This window comes from Labrus bergylta, chromosome 11 (assembly GCF_963930695.1).
Source record: "Labrus bergylta chromosome 11, fLabBer1.1, whole genome shotgun sequence".
NCBI classification, from domain to species: domain Eukaryota; kingdom Metazoa; phylum Chordata; class Actinopteri; order Labriformes; family Labridae; genus Labrus; species Labrus bergylta.
Window position 1 is genome coordinate 4,898,376 of NC_089205.1, and position 26,117 is coordinate 4,924,492.

General features: G+C 39.7%; 1 long non-coding RNA gene across 3 annotated transcripts in view; it reads right to left on the reverse strand.

Moving 5' to 3' along the window:
* Positions 1-234: 234 nt before the first annotated feature.
* LOC109992332 (uncharacterized) overlaps positions 235-26,117 on the reverse strand; it is a 113,186-nt gene continuing 87,303 nt past the window's right edge. The window contains exons 1-4 of one of the 3 annotated variants that reach the window (XR_010667104.1): positions 13,907-24,261; positions 11,553-13,678; positions 11,054-11,118; positions 235-2,947 (exon numbers count right to left, since the gene is read on the reverse strand). This is a non-coding gene — a long non-coding RNA (uncharacterized lncRNA). Of the gene's footprint in view, positions 2,948-11,053; positions 11,119-11,552; positions 24,262-26,117 lie in introns of those variants that run through there. The other 2 variants (XR_010667103.1, XR_010667105.1) reach the window with 2 other exon arrangements.

The window sequence follows — 26,117 nt, forward strand, 5'->3', positions numbered from 1 at the left end:
TTCGACTTTCAAAAGATTCACCCATTCATAAACTTACCTTACTCGTATTCACCTAATACAAACCTGAAGATGGTTTTATCTTATCTTCTGCTGCTCAATGTTAACATTTAATACAGAGTAAGTCTTTCTTTTCTTTAGTAATCTTTTTATGCATATTCTCACACAAAGGAATCAGTTCTTTATTTAATAAGTTTAATAAAAGTCTCATAAAACACAAACAGAAAACTCTCAACACAGTATTTCAGGGTTTTATTTGAACATAGGCTCTGAATGTAAAAACCATAAAAATCACATTTGTATATTTAAATAAAGAAATGCAGAATTCAATAACTGAAGAGTCCATCTAAAATGACCAACATTTTTCTATTCAAGACTTCATATTGTCCTACCAATAACTTTGAATCACACTTTTGCATAAAACAGATTATAGAAATGAGTCGTGGCAGGGTGAGATTGCAAGGGTTTACAAATATGGTACATGGTGGTATTAAAAAATCTCTTATTAACAAGACAACATCCAGATTCATTTATCAAACGTCATGTCCCCTTATAGGCATGATACACTACAACAACTCAACTCCTATTTGTGTAATTTTTAGTACAACTTAAATCATTACACTAAATATAATCCACATTCACTGGACACATCCAGCTAAACATCTAATTTCAAGACATAAAAAAATAAGGTCTGCTTTGCTTGTAATGAGTAAACAGTCTGCCAATACAGTACACATCTTTTGACTGTCGGAATTAGTGAGTTTATCTCATTTCAAGAAACCTAACAATAAAATGTGTTTGCTTCATTGGCAGATATACATATTTTTTTACTCATTAATAACCTCTGATGCTGAACATCCTTATGTCAACATCTTTCAGATGACAGGACATGATTTAGCTTTCTCTGTTACATTTAAAAACCCTCTTGCTGCATCAGTCCTGCGGCGTGTGCTAATACTTTACTTTTCATTGTCACATTATCCAAAACAAAACAAAATCTGGCTCCAACAAGTCCAGACAAGAACGCTCCAGTGCTGAAAGTCATTCTTGGAAATGTGCTGAATCACTCAGGAAGAGGAAGCAGGTTGAGGCTGAATGAACACCACAAAAACTTGACACTTCATTGCTAAAAAACTCCAGGAATGAACTTTCAGATTTATAATCTTCAGCATTGTGACGGTGTGGGGCTTTCCAGAGAGACTAACCATCAATGCTATAATGTTGAAGCTTTTGATGAGGGTCTTCATGTTAGTGTTAGCATTGAGCCATAAAATAAAAGGAAAAGTTTAAATACTAGCTTAAATAATAAAGTTTAATAAAAGCCTAAAACCTAATGTAACATTTTGTCTTCTAATATGTAAGCATTAAAAAATATTTATCCTTAAATTGTAAACCTATCAAATAGAGTTATTGGCTATGTTAAAAAAAAAAAAACAGCCATTATTGTTTGCTAAAATGCTAGCATGGTTCTTACAACCACTTAGCATAGAACATGCTAAAATGCTACCATCAATTTAACACTACTGTGTGCTAGTGCTAAATATTAATTGTGTCAGGTTGTTAAGAGTGTAGTTGCACACAAAATATATTTTTTAAATCAGTGTGCCACAGATCAATCAAAAATATATGCTGGTGTTATTCTAGCATGATACGGCATACCGTGATACAGTGTTAGCAAAAACCTTTAAATTATATAACATAGGGATGAATAAAATGTATGGCATTGTTAGCATGATCAGCTACTACCTAAACGAAGTGTTGCATAAACCTTTAATTAACTTAGCTAAACATAGTTAGCAAAGTGTGCTAAGTGTTAGCATGGCATATACTGCATTTGTCAAAGGGTTAGCATTAAGGCTGTTAATTAAAAGCATCATAAACTAAAGCATTAGCATAGACCTTGACATCATTTACAGTAGCACTGATAGGCCGTTTATGTGTTTATTTAATATAGCATGCTGTAGCTACTTCATGTTAACAGGTTGTTATGACAAGAATAGAAAAAACATGCTTAAATGTTAGCTAAACTTTTAGCATAAACCAAGAAAATAGTGAAAATCATGATTAAGGCTGTGTCCGAAACCGAATACTAATGTACTGCAAACCGCATAAAAACCTAATCGTTAGCATGTTGTTAGCAATATACTGAACTTGTTACGTTATATACATCCGGTCTGAGCTACGTTTTATACGCTAGCATCAAGATAACCGGACTGTAATAGAATTCAATAACAATATACATCTGTTTATTACGAAAACAGCTGAGTAGTCATTATAATATAATTTGACAACGTGTAATACGTATTACAGGATGGTTACCGTCATTTAAATGCTTCTAATTGGCTAGCTGGGGAGCTAGATAATGTGAGAGCTGCGAGCAATGTTGAGCGGTTTAGTATGACCAGTGTGCTATCGTTTAAAGATTCTGGCACATCTAGTGTACATCCTGGCATTTCTTGCATACACAAAATTGCATTATATGATTTTGGATTGCACGACATACTCAATGTGGCATCGTATTTAGCATGAATAGTATGAAAGTATGCATTTCCGGACACAGCCTACGTGTAGCTTGCTGCTAACATTTGGTATTATTTTGACCTATATCTGATTCAGTATTCATAACTTGAAGAAATACAAAAAGAAGACATTTTTCATAAACATTTTATTGGCATTAAACATTTTCTTTATTACAAAATTAAAAATGTTGAAATTACTTTGTAAATTAATCTTTTGGCTCCAGAGCCACAGTAGAAAATACAAGACAGAGATTAATAATGAGAAAACATGTACAGTACAGTTGTAAGTACATCCTGGTCAAGGTATCATGTAAACCCCGTAAATAATTGTATACTCGTGTAGGGGCAGTTGAAGCTTGATCCGTTTGGGTGTCATATCCGTCTCACGCTAATGGACCATTCCTCGACTTGTCCTGACCTGGTCTAACAGGCTGAAAGAGAGAGAAGACACAACCCTTTGTGCAGCACATACAGTATGTACAGTACATCCAGCACTCTGACTGAAGTTAAATGAAACATAAAGGAATATGTGTACAAACTTATTCCCAAATGACTTACTCTAATTATATACCATGACCAACATGAACTAATTATGTATTATTATGGTGTTGTAACCCATTAAAGTAATATCCATACACTTAATTTAAGACAATATGAAAACAAGCAGACTGACAACTGTGATCTAGCAGTCATCTGTCTTTTTTTTAACTCTCAGTTCATGTGCCGTCCCGTGTCTTTGTCTATGTGGTCAGCAGACAGGAAGTTGTAATGTGTCATATCAGCTCTGCAGAAACCAAAAATCACGGCTAAGATCAGAAGAATCTGCTTGACACAGATTCAAGACGTTCAAAAGTATATAAAAATACCTCCAGAGATGAAATATAAGATATGCAACATGACATATCTGTTCAGAAAAAAAGAATCAAATAACTTATCCTGAGTTTCTATTAATAAACACTGCAGTTGAAAGAATCACAATCGTGTGAAATGACAGCATCAAGGCTTTATTTAGACACAACAGTTAAAGACGTCTCTATTTCAGTACCAGGCCTCTGAAGGTTCGCTTGTTCTGCTCTCACATCTCGGCTCCATCCTTACGATCATTTATCACCAGGAAGAAGTGATTTATGTAGTGAAAAATGACCTTTTATAAAGCACGTCAAAACTAAAATAATTAAGTAAAAACTTTCCTCTGCTGTCATTTAAACTATATCTGGTTATTTGAATTATAATTAATTATATTTACATTTAATGCATATCTAACTTAAAATGTGATGTGATTAGCATCAACACATAGCTGTAGAGTAGAGCTGCAGCTAACGACTTTACGTTATTTTTTATTGTTTGTCTTTCTTTATTAATGCGTCATACTTTTTTTAACATGATGTTATCAATCTTCTTGTTTGTACACAACTTCATTTACTATCAGGAGGAGAAAAGTGAGATAATAATCATATTAAAGATGATTCAAATCAGAGGTAAACTGCTGAAACCAATCCAGAGATTATCAGAATAGTTGGCAATGAATTTTTTAGTTTCTGCAGAGTTGACGACTAATCAATGAACGTTTGATTTAACATTTTCCATAACTTGGTACAACATAAGCGATAAAACACAAAAATAAAGTGACAGTGGACTTGTATTTATACAAACGACACGCTTAATGTAACCTCACTGAGCTTAACAAAGCGTCATGTCTAAAATCTTTTACAATGTGACCTCTGCTTTTTTGAGCTTCTTAATGAGACTGGCTCATAAACATGTGCTCTAAGAAACGAGAAGACAAGATAAAAAAACAAAAAAACAAAATGTAATTTGATAGAAGGAAGTAACCAGTGTCCTATTTTTTGGCCAAAATGTAGTTTAAGAATTTAATAATAAAGGCACATACTGTATGAAGTAATACATGTTAGAATGTTTTGCATTTGTTGTGAAATGATGAACTCAGCTCATCTACAACTTTTTATATAATGTTGCAATTTCAAAAGTTGTGTGAAACCAACAATTTTTCAGAATCAGAAATACATGACTGTTTTCCCAGGGGGGGAGTTTTTGAAATAAGATATCAGGAGACAGCACAAAAGCAGTCCCCCACAGCACAGAAATATGCAATTGAGCATAAGTCAGCCCAGCGGGGTGCAAAGATTGGGCCCTGCATGGGTGAACCTCCTTCTTGGTCATGGTCTCTTCCCTGCCAAGAAAGTATGTTTCGTCTGTAAAATATCCAAACATAGTGAAAAAAGCCAGTGATCATTATGTTGGTCGATGATGACATCCCTGAAGTATCTGCATTTTTTGCTTTAGAATAAATAAAACAGATGAACTAATCAAGAGAGTATATTTTAGTTGATGGACTAACTACAGCATCAAAGGTACAATAATTGTTGTACCTTAAATTTTAAAAAGTTAAAAGTAAATTTTCTAACAAAAAAGTCATCTCCATTATCTCACAATGATGTGCATGCTGATGTACGACCCTGTAAAGAAAGACATGTATGTAAACATTTAAACATCACTGTAAAAAAGTTCTCCCTAACATGATGTTCCCATCATCATTATTGTTAGAGGTGGGGGAAAAATCGATTACAGCATAGTATCACGATATCTTTTGTGGCGATATTGTATCGTCTCATGGCCGCCAAGTATCGATATTTTTATTATATTAATCTCAAATATGCTTTTTAATTATTAATTGCTGAAGGGGTTGCTTAATTCATTTTGAACAAGTTGTATGTTTAAAGTTGGATTAGACTGAAGTACTAACAGTTCAGATTGTGAGGAGCATGTGACCTTTCACAGGGTTTGACTTTGTGTTGGTCAGTCAGTTGGCTTGATTCACATCGTGTAGAAATCAAAAGACTGAAGGGAGATGAACAGACTGAGAATGTGTTCTTATTTGACAAAACAGTTCTTGGTTTAGTTTAATTCTGTGGACATAATAAGCAGTTAAAAAGCTTAATTGCAATATGTTTTCTCGCATGTCTCAAATGTTTAAAATCACAATAATATCATATTGTGACTCAAGTATCGTGATAATATCAAATCCTCTATCGTAAGTATAGTGATAATATCGTATCATGGGGCCCCTGGTGATTCCCACCCCTAATTATCATCATCATCATCATCAAAAAGAAAAAACATATAGTCTTTAAAAACCATGCCAGCTTAGTTAAAAAACTGAAGAAATAACAAGAAACTCTAAAATCACATCTTTTTTCGAAGAAACACAAAAGCTGATCAAATCTGCAGCTTCCTGCTTTCAGGTGGTAGAAAACTATTCAAAACATTGACCCATGTTAATTTGCATAAATGTCTCTTACTTTAAACATAAAAAAAATACAGTTGATGTGGCAGCAAAGAGTTAAATGTTGATTCATGGCCAGATTTCCAGAATATCAATAAATCCAGCCTGACCCGGAGCAGAGACACTCCAGTCATCACTATCACTACCTGAGTGAGCTGCAGACAAAGGGAGCAGCTTTAAATGCATTTGTGTGTGTGTGTGTGTGTGTGTGTGTGTGTGTGAGGTTGTGTGTGACTGCAGACACATTGTTAGTGACATTAGTGTCTCTCAGATTAATGAGGTTACAGTGTAGCTTGTTTAATCTGCTGCTGTGGTGTGGCTGCACAATCCCCAAGCTCCTTTAAACTGGCCTTAGCTTCAGCCTGAGACGTGGAGAACACACACACACACACACACACACACACACACTGACACTCTCACACACACGCAGTCAGGCAGACGAATCATGCTGAAAACATACTCGTCCACCCCACCAGAACATTTTAAACCGCCCACATCGCAGCCAAAACAGCATACAGTCTGGCAGCCGATACACAGACTGCGTGAAAAAAGAAACCAAGAAAAACAATGAAAGCTCTGGATCGGCCCCAAATCCTAAATCTCCTGAAGTCGGCCGGGCTCCAGCACAGAGAAGCGTCGCAGCAATTTCAGCTATGAGGGAATAAATATGCCCCAGGTGTGCAACAATTCCAAATATGACCTCCGCTGGCTTTCCGGTGCCATTGGTAGAGAGCGCATGAGGCAGCGCGGGAGGGAGGGCCCACGTGGAGCTGCGACGCCATCTTGTTTCACCGACAGACTTGGAAGGAGCGGGTGGTGAACCCCTCTGCAGTGCTGCTAAACACACACACACACGCACTCACACGCACACACACACACACACACACAAAAATAAGACTTTACAGACATGCTGACGGATACTGTAGGACACACACAGACACACACACACACACACACACACACACACACACACACACACACACACACACACACACACACACACACACACACACACACACACACACACACACACACACACACACACACACACACACACACACACAAACTGACCAGCTCGTGTTATTGATGGGTGTGCTGCTCCAGCCTGCAGCTGAGCCGAGGCTCTGTGTTGAAGGGAGTGGCAGAAAAGAACTGCAGGATGGTGACTGTAAATGCACCACTGCTGCCACAAAGAGACGTCTCTGCTTATGGCCAGCAGTCTCTTGCCTCATTCGATGCCTTTTTCCTACAGCGATCAATCTCTCCGATCAATAATTTCACCTTTTATATCTTCGAACGGTCCCTAAATTATCGATATGTTTCGCCAATCAACCTGCTGCGGCATCACCTCCACACCTGAACTGTAGTGTCCACTGCACTTATCCGCAGTCCACCTAAGATGTCCACCTTTTAAAGGAGATTTGATCGATAACCAAGCTACCTACTAGCTTTCGAAAAGCCGCTCTCACACCCTAAAATGTGAGACTAAAAACTAAACCGAAACCTCGACGAGGAAGTCTGAGATTTAATGGTGCATGATCTCAATAAGAAGGGTGTCATTACAGGTTTTACTAACTGACACACCTGAAGCTGCTTCTAAACGAGTCGCCACTTAATCGCCGAAAAATGTTATCGATAAATCTGCCTGAATTGGATCAGAATGCATCTCAAGGTGAAACTGATCGCCCCCCTTTTTTTATTTTTTATTTTCTTCTACAAAATTCAATAGACATTGCAGCAATGAAGCAGCTTATCGAGGCTGGCATATGCCCACCAGTAGCTCTATCTGTCTGTCTCTCCTCCATGTCTGCCTCTGCCATGGGGACACGGTGTACAGACAGTGAGCGCAGCAGCCGAACAATGGAGAGCAAGCCTGCAGCCCCCTTTTTCAGCTTTACCCACTTCACACAAACTGCTCCAGGTTCATGTTTGTACACCATGCTCACAAATAACAAGACGATTTCGATGCAGATATTCGGTAGAAAAAAAGACAGAGGCATTACATAAGAGAGGAGCTGGAATGGCAGATTTTAAAAGTGCAGACACGTTGAAGCTATCATCCATATAAGTCCATATAATCACATAGTTACGCTTAGGAAAAGGAACATAAAAAGCAACAAATTAGTATCCTAGATTAGCTGATGTTAGAGAGGTAGATGAAACTGAAGGAGGGGGAATGATATAAATAGTTTTCAAGGTCAAGTGGAAAGCAGACTGTGATGCTCCTGATGTAAGAAAAAGGCGTTTATCCAAATAGATGAAGCTTCAGAGACACAGATATTTGAGATATGAACAGTAGTTTTACATGAGCAAACCACCGCCTCCATACAAACATGCAGACAGTTACACACACATACTAACTTTATCTTGTTCATGCATCATGATAACCTCACATCCTCTGGCTTTGGGAACCCCCTTGATATTACTACATTGTAACTGCTCTTTGTTACCATTTTAACATCTGTACTTGTACCTTTTATTGCACAAAAAAAAGCAGGTGTGACCAATGCATACAAAAGTAAGATAACACTCTGTATTGTAACAACAGAATAGCTCCTTTACATGCATCCATGTAGGGCCTTACAGCAGATAACGTCTAGCACCAGTATCATTTCCCCACCCTTGGATCTCAAACTCCACAAGTGCACAAGCTTAAGCATCTATTTAAACGCAGGGAAGCATCCTTAAAGAGCGTCAATAATATTGCCATGCCCCATTAAAACCAGATAGTAGCTACAGTATGAAGTCATAAATCGATGGATCATGCTGCCTAAGAGCTGCTGCTGCTGCTGCTGCAAATCTCAGGAGAGTCACAGCCTATACTGAGAACAAGATGCAAGGTGCAAGAGGACGTGGTAAGACATGGTAAAACACTACGTTAACATACATCCTGCAGCAGCCACCATGTACTTCAGTGCTACTACGACCGACTGAAGTGCTCTCCAAAACCAAAGAAAACACTCAAGATTTGTGCTACTGTAAGCGACAAACTGTGACGCCACTCTGCTTTAATCAAGTTGCATATTCAGAAACACTTCATAGATGTCGGCATGGTTGTCGCCTGGCAGCTGCAGTGGATATCACTCACTGCAGTGAGTGTGTGTGTGTGTGTGTGTGTGTGTGTGTGTGTCCGTCTGCCACCGATACATGTGTGTCAGTTAGCATGAGCAAGTGAGCCTGAACATCGCCGAGGGTTCACTGAGGTCAAGCACATAATGTACAGAGCTGTCATGGTCACGCTCTCAACATTACTCTGTGCTGCCCTCATTTCGTAAAGGTACACACACACTCAGAAACACACACACTCAGACACACACACACACACACACACACACACACACACACACACACACACACACACACACACCAGAGGTCTGCTGTAACACACTGACAGATGCTTCTTCACTTAACAGAATCCACTGGTTTGTGAAGTAGCTAATGCTATCACAGCAGCATTAGCATTAGCGCTCACGAACTACTGATGCTAACCAGCTTTTTTAGCCCTTTCTCTACCACCAGCAGCAGCAGAAAACGCCTTTTAGCAGAGGTTGGCTAGTAGCTTAGGATGCTAACAGTTCTCAAATAAGCATCCCACCTGCTTTAAACTTGTACCTGTGCAAACTGGTATGCTACTTGTTCGCTTAATAATTAGCTTGGATGCTAAAAACGTATGTATTCAGGATTTGAATGAGGTGAAATATTTTCCTCTGAGGGGGTTAAATTATGGAACTTAAGAGCATGCGTGTTATAACAAACTCACTTAAAAAAATCTGAATGAAAGAAATTCTCAGTGGATTCAAATCATGTTAATTAATTAACATTAGACAAAAAGTGTGAAAATGATCACATTAAAGTTTGAAAAGTGCCTGACCTATATTTCATTTAAGCAAATATCAAAGGCTTATAATGAGCGTTGCCTTTGTTTCAACAGGCTTGTGCAGTTAAGGAAGACAGCATCATGTCATCCATCTTTACCCTCATTTCATCCCGTCTGAACTTCATCACAAGACACTTAAAACACACATGCCTCCACATCCCCATCCTCCTCACCCAAGAGATTTCAGCAGTCCATCTACATTTTATCCACATTGTAAGCGTGTGTGCACAGTGCAGCAGACAGAAAAACAGAAAAGCCCAGATGACGTGCAATGTCCCTGCAAGGGTGTGAGCCAAACCAAAATGTGTAACACAGCGAGCGTGCGGCGAACGCCTTATAGCCTCGCTGCGCCATGGCCTTCCCTGCTCCCTGCTCTGATCGCCATTGTTCGACGCAGGAACGCAGGAAGATAGCGCTGGCTGTGCATCCCTCTCAGCTCCCGAGAGCCTAACCCGTGGACATGAAGAACATAACGTCACAAGTTAGGGTCTCAGGGACAGAGAGAGATACATCTTCACTTCCTCTACCTCCTCACAACGAGCTGCTCTTTGACTTCTCTCCGGCGAGCCTGCTTCTATACGCACTGAACTCGTCCATAAGTCAAATGAGGACTCAGAGCGTCTGAGCATCTCCTGCACAGAGAGCGAGCGCTCCCTGCTACACACATGCAGTTACGCATCACTCCTCTTTTACATGCATGCTCTGCAACCTCCACTGCCCCCCCCCCCCCCCCACACACACACACACACACACACACACATGAACATACAACAAGTGCAAACCTCAGCCAGACACAACACTGGCCAGCTCCCCCCCCAACCCAACTCTCTCTCTCTTTTTTCTCTTTCTCCCTCTCCCCCTCCCCCACCACAGCTGAACAATACAGCACTTTGAAAAATGCTCCCTGCCATCAGGTACAGAGCCTGCTGCAGTAACAGAATGTCTAACGATGACTGCCGCCTCTGGGGAAATTTTTACACCAGCCACTGTTTGCTATTCATTGTCAGGATGTATGAGACAAAAAAAAACAAAAAAAACCCCTGTGTGGATGCATCGATTACAGCATCGAAATCTGAAGCTGTGAGACCGCACAGCGTCAAACAGCCCCCTCTCACATGATGCTCACCCGACTGTCACTGTTATTAAAATCTTGCAGTGCATGCTCAATCATTACCAGCGCAAATCCCTGCCCGGTGTGGTCCTCTGAAATCCTCCGGACAGAGAAAAAGACGAGCCAGATAACAAAGCTATATGGTGCGGCTCCTTCATGCCACCATGGTGGTCCGAGGCTTAGGAAACAGATGGGGAGCCGAGAGGGAAGTGAGGAGGAAGAGAATTCGTTCGGTATCGACTCACCCTCCCCTTCAGGATCCACGATGCCCCTTTTTCGCTCTTCGTTTTTCTTCTTCTTTGCTTGCTTCCTGCTTGGGAGGGGAAGAAAAAGAAGAGAGAAAAGAGAGATCTCAGATTTTTTTTAACTTACAGCACGCCAATGAGATTCCAGCAATGATTTCAGGAGAAGAAGTTTTATTGGCCACAAAACAGGACTGAGAGATCCGTCCAATTGACCGTCTTCGAGTCAAGGCGAGATAAGCGGCAAAGGAGCGACGGACGCAGACAAGAAAGAGAGGCATAAGGATGCGTGAGCCAGAGTGAACCATGTGCACAGTCTCGCTCTCTCTCTCTCTCTCTCTCTCTCTCTCTCTCTTTGCTCCCCTCTCTCTTTTACACACACACACACACACACACACACACGCACACACATGCAGAGCAAGAGCGAGCAGTCTGGAGAGGAGGCGAGTCGCGAGACGCTTTACCAGAAAACGAAACATTGAATAAGAACAATGTTACCTACCTAAAGAACAGGTAGACAGGCAAAGGGAAAGAAGGTGAGAGAAAGTGAGTCACTGACGGAGAGAGAGGGAAAATGAAAAAAAAAGAGCGAGCACCGAGAATCAGTGTTAGCAGCCATGCCGGGCCACCGTGTCAGTGAAGCAGATACCAGTATGCTGCCTTACCGAAGGGAGAGAGAGAGAGAGAGAGAGAGGGAAGGTAGGGGGTGAGGAATGGGTTCACACACACACACACACACACACACACTCTCACACACACACACACACACACACACACACACACACACACACACACACACCTGCATGCATCTCAGACTCAAAAACTGTAATATGCTTTTTTTTGCCTTTCCTTGCACCTTACTCTTTTTTTTTTTTTTTTTACCAAACCTGCACCTCCGCGTCAGCTACAAAAAATGCACACACACTTTCTCACACACATCCTCTTACACACACACACACACACACATTTTCTCAGTCTTTAGCACACACGCACACACAAATCCAAGTTAAAGAACGTGCCTGCTGATCTCTTGTCTCGGCTCGGCTTTCTCTTTTTCCTCGCCCTTTTCCCCCTCGCATTGTTTTCTCTTTCAATCGCATGCAGAGCTGGAAAGGAGGGAAGACAGGAAAAAAACATAACTCCCCCCTTCCTCCCTCCTCCCCCTTCCTCCGCTACTTCGCCCCAATATTAGTACTCCACCTCTTTCTTTCAATCTTTCTTTTTTAAACTCTCCCCACCTCTGGCTATTGCTCCCTTCTTCTACCCTGTTGATCGGCAGGAGGAGAAAAAAAAGAAGGGGGGGGATATCATCCATTAATTTGCCTCACAGCTGTAATCGCTTACTGCCAGAGGCCCACTTTTCCTCTGTATCAGACAAGAGAGAGGTGAGGGGGGAAGAGTAGGAGGGAGGAGGGGATGTAGAGAGAAAGTAGTCCTCCTTTCCGTTGTTTTTTTCCACCTTGCCGTTGTCCATTTTCCACCCCATAAAACAAATCCTCTGTTCTCTTCTGCATGCAAAAAAAAACAGTCCACTTTTGCAGTCCTTTCTGTCTTTTTCTCTTATCTTTTTGCAAACATCATTTACTTCAAGAAAGGAAGGAGTGACAGATGAAGAGAGGGGGAGAGAGTGTGAGAGAGAAGGGACCATAGAAACATTGCTACATGATGTGCTTTGGCTTATAGAGCTACATTTAATCTCCACTGGCTGGGGTAGAGAGAGACAGAGAAAGAGGGAGAGAGAGAGAGAGAGAAGGAGAGAAAGAGGAGAGATGATGGGGGAGGGACAGATGAAGCAGAAAAAAAAGGAGAGCCGCGACATGCAGCCAGCTGGAGGCTCAAATCAGCGACGGGGCCCGGAGAGACCGGGAAGGAGGGGAGAGAGAGGGGGGAGAAAAAAAGGAAAAATCCCCGAGACCACACTGCCCTCTTGCTTTTCTTGTGCTCCCCTCCCTCCCTGACTGACTGATTGACCGACTGTGTCTGCAGCCGGCTAATCTCCAATCCTCTTTGACTGCTGGCTGGCAGACACCACATTGTGCCGGTTTTTCTCTATCTCTATACAGCTGCAGAAAACTGTGCATCTGGATCCACAGCACACTCTCACCCCCCCTTTACAGTAAAATGACTGACGCTACCGATTTTAAAACCTCCCGCATGTACACACATACATTTACAAACACACACTCACATGCAGAGTGCAGCTATCCTCGTTTATCACCTGCTTTGTGTCCAGAGAGAGCCAGTCTTCAGCGAGGCGCTAATAATAGCATGCAGGCAGACAAAGGCTCAAACACACATGCATGCTGAGTTGGCACACACATGCACAAATAGGTAGATGCAGAAAAGCTAACAGTACGCACAAACACAGTGCTTAGAATCAGGTTTTACTGCTTTTAAATAAAAATACTTTCATTAGCTTTTCTATCCAGGTAGACGTCATCTCTGCCGTATTGATTTACTGATCCTTTTCACACTCTTCATGCATTGGTGACGTGCCGGTAATGGCCTCAACTACAGCCAAGTAGTTCATCAGCAGAGACCCAGATCTGTCATGCTGGAGCCCACGCATGTGAGAAAACTGCAGCAGCCCCGGCTCGATATGAGCACACAGCACCGAGTCTGCAGAGTCTGAGAGGTAGACAACACAAAGACACACACTCACTGAGTACAGTGTGGATGCTGTGTGTGTGTGTGTGTGTGTGTGTGTGTGTGTGTGTGTGTGTGTGTGTGTGTGTGTGTGTGTGTGTGTGTGTGTGTGTGTGTGTGTGTGTGTGTGTGTGTGTGTGTGTGTGTGTGTGTGTGTGTGTGTGTGTGTGTGCATTTAGCAGGTCGGGGCGACACACAGGACACACTCACTGCATGGTTGTGCTGTTGGCCAGGGTGAATGAGTGACGGCTGTCACGTCTGATTGATGGGATGAGGAGGACATGTGCAGAAGAGGTCGTGTGGGGTTGTCGCCATAGCAACAGTGATGATTAAAATAAAGGTCTAGGAATAAAGAGGAATGCATACTGGTATTATGTTAGACCCTAACTTATGAGGACTAGACATGTGAAAAGAACTGTCATCATGAGGTAATATGAACATAAATATTTATCACTTGTAAACACAAATGACAAATAACCCTTACATATTGGTTTATATATATTTAAGTTTTTTCTATGAGGGAATAAAACTAATTCTGAAGTAAAATAATTTAGTCAAATTATTATCAAACCTGTGATATAAGATTTAAAAGTGCAGATACAGTGCAGGGACAGCCCCCTCTGTGCATGCAATGATGTCACTTCAGCATCATATGAAACACGTTGACATAAGAGGCGTTTCTTAACTTGAAGACTTTAAAATGGGAGGGAACAAAGACAAAAAGTCTCCTGGAAAAAAAGAAAGAATATTTGTTCAAAGATAAGAGCAAAAGAGGGATAGATGAAAAAGAGGAAGAAGAAGGTGAGCTGTCAGGCTCTGCTCTGGTTTGTCTTCATGCATCAATCATTGAAAAATCACACAAGCATGTCTTACTTCAACTTACCTTTTATTTGCAAAGTCACTAAATCTCAACCTGACACAGCTGGACACCTTACAGAGGGAGCCAACAGGGGGCAGTCTTTTGCTCTCCTCTCTACCTACAACCCCAAATGTCCTGTTAGACGGGGAGGACTCAGTTTATTCACAGTTTATACCATGTTATTTATGGATGATTAATCCAGCAGAGGAAGCTTTGTTACAGGAGATAAGAAATAACATTCAACCCAAAGAAGGAGTGCACATGCACACTATAAAGAGGGAAGAAGAAAAGAAAAGGTTATTTGAGTAATAAAATGCAGACAGAAGGGGGGGGGGGGGGGAATCAATAGGATTTCAGTTCAAAATATAAGAAATAAACAGTTTAGTTTTCAAAAAGTTTGTTGAGGGATTCCCTTTTGAAAGTGGAAATAATTAAAAATGTTTTCAGTTTCAAAGACATTCTGAATCATTTGAAGAATTTTCTACCTGTCACTGTTATTGTTCATTATTAGTCCATTTTCTTTTCCTCCCTGAGTGTCACAATATTTCACACATCAGCTATTTGACAGCAGCAGCTTCCACGCAGTCCGTGCGTCTGCTTATAGAAAATATTGTGACAACAATTGTCCACGTTGACAAATGATCCTACCGCCTGTAAACTCGACTGGAACGAGGCTCGTGTTCAACTCTCAAACTTTTTTCCCCTCCTGTTGTTTCTGATACGCTTTTACAACCATTAACTGTCGCCTCACAAACAGCAGCCGGACTTCGAGAAACAACAAGCGTCAGCATTAATGAGGCTACAACAACAACAACAAAACATCAGCGCACAAAGGAAATGAAGCTGAGGTTTCAAACACAGCTCTCACATGTCAGTCGTATCACATGAACATCGGACTTTAAATCAACAAACATAGGGTAGAAAGCTCTGCTGACAACTGGCTCACATCAACACCGACTTACAGGTAAGCTCATACAAAAAGATGTGCGAAAGAATCAAGATAACGCAGATGATCGTATTTACATATTAAAGCTACTATGAGGAGTTTTCAGCTGACTACCAAACACACTGAAATGAATACAGGTGGTTGTTTATAACCAACAAAAGCCACAAGATTGATTATTTCTATATTATTATTTGTAATGTCTGAAACCACAGCCGTGAACTAACAATAGTAACATATTGTTAGTTCAGCTACATGCTGCCAAAATGTTTTTTTTGTTTTATTCATACATTTTCCATGGCAGAATTTGTTAATTAGTGAAATATTTGTCTGTTAAAAAAAAGGATGAGGGGCACCCCATGTACGGAGTCCATCAAGCAGACGGCCTGGGTTCAAATCCGGCCTTTGCCTCCTTTCACTCATGTCATCATTCCCCGCTCTCTCCCCCTGGAGATGATTTTGAAAGTAGCATTCCCTCTGTGCTTCGTCTGCACCCACCTCCCTCCTCCCCTCTGTGCTCCCTCAAAAGCCACGCCCCTCACTAACATGCACAAGCGCTGTTGGTCCAAAAGCGGACCTCAGCTCATTACTTGCATCGTGTAGAAACTACGCATATAATAATAAGTAAACTCTAAACTTTATCATAATACATGTAAAAAAAAAAAAAAAAGTGACTATTTTACTACTCACAACGACAAACTCACAGTAGGGAGGCTGTGATTGGTTCATCAGATTGGTACCTCATGGGAGACATTGGTGGAAGTTTTTACAGGCTTACAACATGATACAGATGACAGATTTTCTTTGTTCCTTTTTCAGAGCACATGAGTTATTGATCTCTGTCAGGACCTAAAGACAATTTCAACCAAAATCTTAAAAAAAAATGTATCTGGAGAGAATGACCAACCCTGCCTTTAATGTCTTCCATAACAGTGAAATCTTATAGTTATTTGTTTTCAGACTGGTCTATGAGAAATCATGTCTTATACTGAACAAATGCAGCCATGCACCATGTTACCTTTGGTCATATAATTAAAAAGAAAAAGAAAAAAACTACATATTTTACCACTGGTTCTGTTATTGTTCACACAACCTGCAAAATATCAAATCATCATGCATATTCCTGCACAAACTGAACAGCTCGTCATCGAATACAAAATGGAGATACTTCAATGAAAGCTAGAAATACTGTGGTCTCTTCTATGAACACATTCCAGAGGACGTCATTGTTGGACGTCAAGTGTTCTGCCCTGCTTTTTATTCATCCGTTATTATTTTCTAGTGACCTCTCTTCAATTTAATTTATGTGCACCCAAAAACAAAGACAAATTCCTTGGCAATGGAAATCTGTGAATCTGAATCTGTCAATTTATAAGCAAAAACCTGAGAAATGTTTCTTCTTTCAGCCTGTCAAAAATAAAAACTTCATAAAGACGATAATGAGCTTTTCCCACTGTCTCTGAAATTAAGTGGATCAAATGATATAACATTTCTGTGATAAAAATTAACACTTCATGTGTTTGAATTCAGACTTTGAGTCACTATTTCTGTTTATTACATTCACTGAAACACTTGAACAAAAACATCAAATGTCCAACTTCAAGGGATCAAGATTGCAGGTTTTATTTGTGAGAGAAATGTGTATCTTTATGTCTGTTTGTCACACAAAATGATCACCTTGAAGACTGTCACAGAGGGGCTAGAACATTAATCACGTTGTCCATAAATCACTTGTCACATTCAAAAACAAAATGAAATTGCCTCATTGGCAAGTTGAAAATTTCAGAAGATGCTCTGTTACTCAGAAAAAGAAAATCAGATTTAAACCCCAGAGCTTCTCTGAAAAATAAAATGTCATTTGTCATGTCTTGTAAACACTTGTGTTCAAACATCAAACCATAAACATCATCATCTGTATCAAATACCCGGAAATCGACCCCTAATGCACAAATACACTTGGACAAACACATGGCGTCACACACCCAAAAGTGGAAATCAGAGCTTTTTCTCCCCTCCTGCTCCATCAGCAAACAGCCTAGATTATTATTGACCATGTTGAATGTACTGTATCTCGCTTTAACAGGCTGTTTTCTCTCTCTTTGTTTCTTCTTTTTTTACTGTAACAACATGTGATTGTATTGATCCAGCTGTGCAGAGCGCCATGCGTACCTCAGGGAAAGCTAGGAGGTTGTACAGTTATCTCCCGGTGGTGTAATTCTCAACTATACAACCTACTACCTCAACCTGGGAGCAAGCAGTCCTGGACATGAATAAAAAACAGAGGGAGGGGTGCAAATATTTGAACTAGAAAAGGGGCACCAGTGTACATAAAAGAAAAAAAAAACCTTTAGAATATATGTGACATGATGCACTTTACTACAGCATGTCTAAGTGATGAGAACATTTGCAGAGCTGCTCTGGCAGTGCGGCTTCATATCTTGGATACAGTCTCTATACACAACACAGATAAACATTTCTCACTCCAAACTCTTTACGTCACTGACCCAAAAACACACACAAACGAGTTCTGAACCTCCCCCTTAAAAAATGTTGATCAGATTTCCTCCCTTAAAGAAAAAGCTTCTCCAACTAATTTTTTGAAAAACGTGAACATATGGGAGGTAATGAGAAAACAAGCACAACGACTGCTGTTTGTATGCATTGCTAATTAGGCCGACGTCTACTTCATTAACACTCGAAAGGCCAGGCTGTTGCTAATTGACTGCAGACTGAAATATTTGCTTCTCCTCCTGAATTCTCTACAAGCTTACATTTGAAATAAACACATGGAAATGGTAGGTGTAATTAAACAGCACGTGAAGCCTTTTTAAATAACTTCTCGTTGGCCTTTTCTTAACACTCCAAGCCCACTAATCTTTGGAGGAGACAGAGAAATCTGCAAAGTGTCAAGGAGACTGAAACCAAACTTTCTTAACTCAAGGGCAGGGCTGGAGGATATTACGATCAGATAAGGATCACGCTAAATTACACTTTAGTAACAATGATACACTCGATCACGCTAATCATGAAGTTCTAATTATGTTTAACATTTTTTAAAGTTCCAAACATGTAGCATCAACCAGTCTGCAGTTTTTTTTTTTGCGTACATGCCAGAAGCTAAACATTTCCAACCCATGGCTTTGATCATGTGCAAGACAAGTCGACAACACTTTTTAGATTTTTAGAAAAAAAACCTTTCAAAGTACTTCTAAGTCTTTAAGTCATAAAGAAACAAGCAGAGCTAAATGAAGTTGCAACTCAGTTGCAGCCTCTTGGTCTGAAAAAAAAAAAGGTTTACATTATGAAACAGCTTTTTGATTTATTGTCAAAGTTCAATCACCGGTTATGTACGTTTCAGGGAGGAAGGGACCTTTCAGATAAACAGAATCAAGCTTGAAACCTGAAGAACACTGAATAAATCCTAATAAAAAATGGGCGCTATCGTTGTGAGCAACAGCTCGGCTCACAGCCCCTGTAGTCACCCTTAAAAGTATCAAAGAAAAATATTCTTAAAGCTCCTTTGGGGAATTTCAAGCTGTTTATCAAACATACTTAAATCAATACTGATGCCTCTTTATCGTCAACAAAAGCAAGTAAGACCGTCTGCGAGAAGATTAACTTTTTCTGTTTAGTAATTTTAATTGTCTTAAATTGCTGCAGAGTCAGTTTCAGACAAAGCGATTAACAGCAGGCTGCAGAAACGGCCTACTTTACGTTTTTTCATGGTAAAGACCATCAATTTATCGGACTGCTAAAAGAAAGCATGATTTAAAAATGATGTGCATAAGAGTAATCTGTCCACAGGAGGCGCCAAAATTGACACAAACTGAAAGTTCCTGACAGGAGCTTTAACATGAAATCACTTCATTCACTGTTTTTCGGCGTTCAGTTATTAAATCATGAGGTGTACTGTCTTGTTTTGATGAAGATGAGAGTCTGATGATCCGACTTCTGTTAAAACCTTTTCAAAGAAAAATTCTAAAAGATTTCAAACCAAAAAACTGAGCCAACATCATGACTGGCAGCTCAGCTCACAGCCTCCTCTGACAGTCTGCCCTCTAAAAAGAACTACAAAAGCATTACTTTTTAACAGGAAACTGTTTCATTTTATTTTCAGTAGGGGTGCCCCAAATAGTCGAAGATTCGTTTGAAAGAGCCTCATTCGAATCTTACAGTCAAACACCTGCTTATGAATAAAAAGGATCATTTTATTCCAGCTTTAAAGAGGTAGCTAAATGTCTAATATTACATAATGTTAACCCAATAAATCATGACTCATACCCTATATTGGTATAAATATCAACTTAGTAATACTTTTTCTGAAAATAACTCATACTATCAATCAATCTCTGAAGTGTGTGCATGAAGAAATCACTCAAAATTATAAATTAAAGCAGCACATCCACGTGTTCAGAATTTCACTGGCCTCAAGAAACGTCAGTCATCAATACAGTCGCATGCAACTGGCCAGGTATAGATAGATACAATCGAAAAAGGGACAGGTACGGATTCTCAACCCAGGCTCTCACTGGCTTTTATAAGCTTGGAACAGTGAATGGATGATCGTTATCAGCCAAATGAGGTGTCAATCGAAAGGTCAGAGTGCCCCGCCTTTTTGATGCATCGCAGTTGAAGAAATTAATTCATAGAAATGAATTATTACAGAAAATACAGAGGGATATCAGGAACAGCGGTGGCAAATCTGAAGCAATCTGTGGATCCTGGATGAATATAATGTGTTGGATAAAAAAGCTTTGACTGGATTTGGATCTTGGGGACCCTTTGGCCGTATAGCAGGACTGTTTCGATCAAAATATTAAATCTTCAATTGGTAAGTCATAAGAGTATAAAAATCTTTGTTTCTTTGTCGGTGGTCTGACAGATCAGTAGATTGTGGCTGCTGTGGTGGTTAATTCCACACACAGACTGATAGCCAGGGTGTAGTTTAATTACTCAGTTCATCTTTAATGTTGTAAATGAGAATATAGGTCAAAAAAACGCAACAACAAAAATCTGACTGATTACTTTCGACTATGTAAATCCTGAGTTGGGGACACCCCTACTGTTTGGTACAGGATCGTTTTTTTTTTTTTAGAGGGAGAGACTGTCAATCATTTAATTAAATTGAAAAACTTAAATTCAAATTGAGCAGACTTTGTTTGCAGCGTTGAGCTCACTGCCCTTTTTGCAACTTGTGTCAACTGAAAAAGCGTCTGTGTTGTACTGTATGGGTTTGAATCAACAGCTCTGTTGGTTTTGTGAAAAGAAATTCTGAACGATGAAAACCAAAATCTGATCGAACGTCATCTGCAGTAGATCAACTTGCAATCCTTCCTGACTTCGTGTCTGTCTCTCTTTGCTGCCACTGACACACTGAGTGTTGAACTGTTTTTTGTTGTTTTTATAGCAATGACAATAAAGATATATTCTATTCCTGAGTTTGCCTGAGCAACATTATTCTACTATATCAAAAAAGACATACAGCCTTTAAAAAATGTTTCATGTAAATAAACTATACATGAGTCACAGGAGAGAATAGACTTCAGTCATTATCAGAAAACTGATAAAACAGAAAAGTATTTGTGAATAAACAAAGTCGTCCTCATATTTACTACCTTATTATCTAGCCTGTTTGGGGGTTTGTAAGGATATTTAAACGGACATGTTGACATTTGTTGGAGATATTTTTTTAATTCTTAACTTCTCATGAGGTGACCAACATGAGGTGCAGATCCAGGGACAGAGGACGCTTAGTAGGCTGGAGATATTTACTTGACCATGTGTCAAAAAAATAAAACTGCTGGTTTCTTTGTCAAGAAAACAGTTAATATTAAGGTGAGATTTTGGTTAGCAGCCCCCTCCTTGTTGTATTTTGTTACTTCGTGTTGTTGGAGCTGCACAGACACAGACCTGTAGATACAAGCTTGTGATGTCAGTAAACACAAGTTCGGATCTACGGGTTTGGGACCATGAGCAGATGACTTCACACATCCATTAGCTCACAAAGCCGAAGAGATAAATCTCCTTAATCCATAAAACCTTTACCTCAATTAGGGGAGACTGGGGTCAGCTGCAACAATGTCTTACTCCTCAATCAGAAACATGCTGTAGTGTAGGGTTGTCACAAAACAAGGTTTTTAAAACTTCGATATGATTCTAGTATCAAACCACTTGATGCCTGTTGTGATATCACAGCTACAAAAGTGCTACAAAAAATACAGGCAAACTCCTGCACACGGTCTCAATAGCACAAAGACGTTAGCAACATGTCGTTAATGATACCGCAATGATTCGCTGACAAGTTGCCAACATATTTGTGCAATTAAGACAGTGTGCAGCACTTTGCCTGCAGCACTTTGCCTGCATTCTTTTTATGACAGAAGATCTGTAGTTTTCTTTTCAAGCTTAGGTACTTTTTAATACAATCGATCATTAAAATAACTAAGATTGTATCGTTTGAAAACACATGGTATCAAGAAGTTTAGAAAATGTTGACAATCTTACTTGAGTCATGGCAGCCATTCTGCACACGCTCAGTACGCCCCTCCTCACCAGCAGGAGGGAAAGACACATTCAAAATCTGCTGTTGCACTTTCAAAAAAAAAGAATTATTTGTACAATACAGATATTTTTGAAATGAACTGCATTTTTGTATTTCAGTCCTAAACTTAGTGTAAATCTTTTACAACCTAGATATTTTGATCTCAGTGACCCAACACTTCAAAATATGAACTGTTGGTTCAGATGTAGAATCATTTCCAGAATGCTCCAGCTCATTATTGTTTTATTGTTGCATGAAAGTCCTTTGTGAAACCAGCAGCGCATTTTGCTTACCACACGCTATATCATTTGTTTGTAATCTGGCCATGGAGCTCTTCATGCTGAACGAGTGAAGCTGGACGGGTTACCTGGATGTTCATATTTTGAAGCACAGGACCCCTGACCCAAGCTGAATGTATTTTAACAATAAAGAGTTTTCTCCTTGCAGATTCTTCCATTATTCATGTCTCACAATGGAAACAGAGCGATTAAACATCATCTTTAAAATCTGCACACTGCCGATGAACTCAGCTCAAAACTCAGGAAAATATAAATAAAAAGGTAAAAGGGATGTTACGATACCTCACAGTATAATTACAAATCAATGCGAATATGAACAATTTTAATCGATTTGACAAAAACATATTGTGGTACTCTTTTTTTAACCAGCAGAGGGCGCTATCTACTTTTGGCATCTGTTGTACGACGTCATTAGCTAAAGAAAAGAGGCGTACAGACAAGTGAAGACTTTGAGATTTACAATGCACCCCGTTTCAAAGTGGGTGTGTCGACATGAATCGAATAGACAACGGGCAAAACAAAAAACAGTTTGCAAATACAGAACGGACTGAGAACGAAACGACACAAATAGAACAACAAACATGAAGCAGCACACTGCCTCAAGCTCAAGACACCAAAACATATTAATAACAAACGCTACGAAGCAGATTTAAAAAATAAAAACATTGTGCTAACAAGTGCAAGAGCCTCAGAGAATATAACATGCAGTTGCGTTTAGAGGATCTTTACTGATGAGGAACATGTTAGAGCCAGCTGTGATGATGAAAGACGTGAATAAAAACGTAAATAAGGTGACACAAAGTTGAGAATATTCAGCGTCTTTTAAAAGTTTTCTGAGCTTCACTTTCAGTAACACAGGCTGCACATTTGTTTATTTAAAGAGAATTTCCTTATTTATGCCAAACATGATTTATTTGATTTAAAAATAATGATGATGCATCGTTTGATTAGTAACTTTACAACCCTGCAATTAAGAAGTATAACTTGTAAAGAAAATAGGAAAAAGTGTTTTTTTCAATGTTGTCAGAGAATTTAAATAAGAGAATTATATTCTTTCAGAAATATATTCATAAATTGTCTTTATAAAAATGAGTCGTATAAAATTGTGATGAATCGTATTTTGATCCCAGAATCGATACACATCCCCAAAAGACAAATATTGATTCATTGTTATTGTATTGTTTAAATTAAAAACACAACACTATTGCTATATATCTATTTCAATGACTCTGCCTATTGAGACACATAACAAAGTTTATGTATGTTTTATTTGTCCTGTCTGAAGGGATGGGGTGTAAGATATTGTGAACAGTATCGTACTGATCTTAATCTCTTAAAAAAAGATGTTCGTTTATTAAGTCTCATTTTTAAAAGTCTTGTCCAAATAGCTTTTAGAGTTACTGAGCAGAAATACAAAAACAGACGCTACCATTCAAAAGGAAGACCTTACGATCTGTAACGATTTGTGGTTTTGTTGAATAAAGAAGCAGGGAGAAGAATAAAACCATTGATCTCTAATATAATTTTTTTTTTTCAATCTCAAACTCTTAACAGGCAAATAAATATCAGTAAAAAGACAAAAGTTAGATTTAATTAATTTACAGTTTCACACACATTGACGCCACTTTTTCATAAAAAATAAATACAAGGCTTTTATCCATCACAACTGACAAGGTCTCCTCTTCATGGCCCTGAAGAGATGAATTACAGATGATCCACTGCTGCAATACAGGAAAAATAACTTGTATAATAAGAATCATAATTTATATATAGGCTAAACATAAAAAGAAAGAAACTTAAACAAGGGGACTTAATGTTGTTCAGTGTTACACGAGGCTCTGAACTCCAGATTTCACTTTGAGCCAACTCCACGCTGCATCGTCTACACCTCGGTTCAATCTCAACTTCATGTTGCAATTTATCATTTTCTTACAGTTTATCATTTTCAGCTCTCTTGTTTCCTCATGAGAGAGTGATTATTGTGATTGCAGTATTTTCAGAGGCACGTGGCTGAACACACTGAAACCTAAAAATATGAAACATTTAATTTGCTGATAAAACATTTTGTGGTAGTTTCGGCGTTATAAATATCTGCGGATATTTCAGCGATGCCATAGAGAAACATTAACCTATTAATCAATTCATTAAAATGTTGACAAAAAAAACTGTGCGATATCAAGAGGTTAATAAAGCAAGAAGGAAATAAATGACCAGCTGAAGACAAAGCCCACACACTTTAATGTTATTAAAACTATTATAAAGTAACACACTTTATATCTAGGATAAAAGACAAGAAGTTTGCTTGACTTTATAAAGAACAAAAAGTTTAAATCAGGTAAAATGTAAATGGAGTTCTGCAGCAAAAGCAACAAAATATACTTGAGCGAGTACTTGAATTTAGACTCTCAGACTGAACCATTCTCCTTCTCTTCGTTCTGCCTGAATTTAAATGAGACGTCTGACTTTGAAGCTGTTGCCAAGTTGCTTAAAGTATGTCAGTGGGTCTTTGCCAGCGCGCTGAAAGACACCTTGAGATTGGCCGAACAAAGAGGTCAGTGGGGTCCACAGCACCCTGCCGGCCGCCGCCGCCGCCGCCACCGCACCACTATTTGTGTCAGAGAGCACCGACAAAACCAGCTAAAGGCCACCAACCGCATTGTTCGGCAGCAACCAGCAAGCCAAACCCAGCGGTGCTACCCTCCATACTCGCCTAATTCTACCCGGCAACAGAAGAGGTGTGTGCAGGAGAAAAAAGAAGGGGGGGGGGGGGCATAAACGGGGTGAAGAAGTGAGAGGTGAGGAAGTGGTGTGTCGTTAGCACTTCATACTGTAATATCGCACAATGTAAACAGATAGCCACGGCTAGCCAACAGGTAGCATCCAGTTTAGGCCTATTTACCCAGCATGGCTAATCAACAAAAAACAACACGATAAAGTCACAACACGCAAACACATTTTTGATATTTAAAGCCAGAAAGCGAAGCAAAGAAGTAAACAAATGTCCTCTGTACACGTGTAGCATGGTGACTTACCGATTCGCAGTCTTTTTCTATACTCTGCAGGGCCTACGGTGCTCGGCAGAAGGAGCAGGCAGGCATGTCCACAGTGGCCCATCAAAATAAAAAAAGACGTTCAAACATGCAACTACAGTAACAAAACCACCCGAAAGAAAAGGAGCTCAGGGAGAGGGTGGGAAAGAGTGAGACAAAAGAAAAAAGCAAAAAAGGGGAAGAGGGAGAGAGACTGGTGAGGTGGGAAGAGAGTGAAAGGAGGGGGGAAAAAAGTAAACGATAACAGAAAACCAGATTTTTTTTGTGTGTTTTAACAATTTCGGTTTTCCCGCCCGTTAGTAATAATAATAAGCCGAACGTAATCTTTCTGCCTCTACAAGCTGCTTCCCAAGCAAATGACAAGCAACATCTGTTTGTAAGACAGCCAAAATCCCAGCTTTTAAAAAAAAAGGAGAAGAAAATTGGCTTGATTTTTCTGTTTTTCAGTCTTCAAACTCCTCTTGTCTGCTTCCCTCGCTCAGCTGAATCAGGCAAAACTGAAAAAGAAGAGAAAGGGGAGTGTGGAGATTCAGCGTAGGGAAAAAGCAGCCATGAAGCCATCCTCCTGTCACCCCTGAACCTCTCCCCTTTCCTTCCTTCTTCTCCTTTTTTTCTCCTTCCTGCACACTCCTTCTTCTTCTTCTTCTTCTTCTTCTCCCCCTTTTACCAAAATGCAACAGGGACAGTCCAGCCGAGGAACTACTCACTCAGTCCTTCTCTTTCCCAAAA